General features: G+C 37.5%; 1 protein-coding gene across 1 annotated transcript in view; it reads right to left on the reverse strand.

The window, feature by feature from the left end:
* Positions 1-938, reverse strand: part of DDX46 (DEAD (Asp-Glu-Ala-Asp) box polypeptide 46) — a 90,940-nt gene that overhangs the window by 23,076 nt on the left and 66,926 nt on the right. The window lies entirely within an intron of this gene.

Below are 938 nucleotides of genomic sequence, written 5' to 3' on the forward strand. Positions count from 1 at the left end.
GGAATTCTGTAAACACTAGAGTGAGCCATCTTGGAAGCAGATCATCTAGCATCAGTCTTGCCCTCAGATGGCTACAACCTGGGCCAACAGTTTGACTCTAACCTCACAGCAGCCTAAGCAAGAACTACCTGAGATGATAAATGTTTTGCTTTAACATGATTAGGATGTGATTTGTTACATAGTAACCGATCACTAAAACAATGACTTTATTGGATTTTGAGCCTGTAATGGTATACTAGAAAGAAATAGCCTATAGTTAGTAGGAGACCTGGATTCTGGTCCTGTCTGTCCATAGCTCCCAGGGTGGTCCTGAATCAAATACTTTTTCTTGGCCTCAATTTCCTCCATGACAGAAACAGACTGAATTCCTGATTCCCAACATTGTTTTGAGCTCAAGTTTAATATGACATGTCAAAACAATTATTGTATGATCAAATATGTTAGGGAATTTCTGGGTTAAGCAAAGTTAAATAGGCTTCCTCAATTAAAACTTTGCATATCCTTGATGTGATAATGTGTGTTCTATCTATCAAGATGCGGGTACTGGTATATACGAGATAGATTTTCCAAAACTATGATGGAAATACCCTCTTCTAAAGCGCCTGTCATTAGAGTTCCAAAGAATAGACTCTGTGAAACCCTCAAATTGCTAAGCTCTCAGGGTCACTTCTCACTGGATCATAGATAATGCCATAAGCTAAGAACATGGACCTTGATAAGAATATGCTGGGTACTAGTACTGGCTCTTCTCCATAATAGCTGTGTAAACTTGAAAAGCTTATTATTTCTTTCTAACTATCAATATACTCAGTTATAAAATGGGAATACCCTGAGCACCTACTTTGTATGGCTATTGTGAGAAGGTAAATAAAATATCCCTGTAAAGTATTTGGCATGGTGTGTAGCACTTAGTAGTACTCAATAAATGTTGACAATTA

Source organism: Propithecus coquereli, unplaced genomic scaffold (assembly GCF_000956105.1).
Source record: "Propithecus coquereli isolate 6110/MARCELLA unplaced genomic scaffold, Pcoq_1.0 Scaffold353, whole genome shotgun sequence".
Taxonomy (NCBI): Eukaryota; Metazoa; Chordata; class Mammalia; order Primates; family Indriidae; genus Propithecus; species Propithecus coquereli.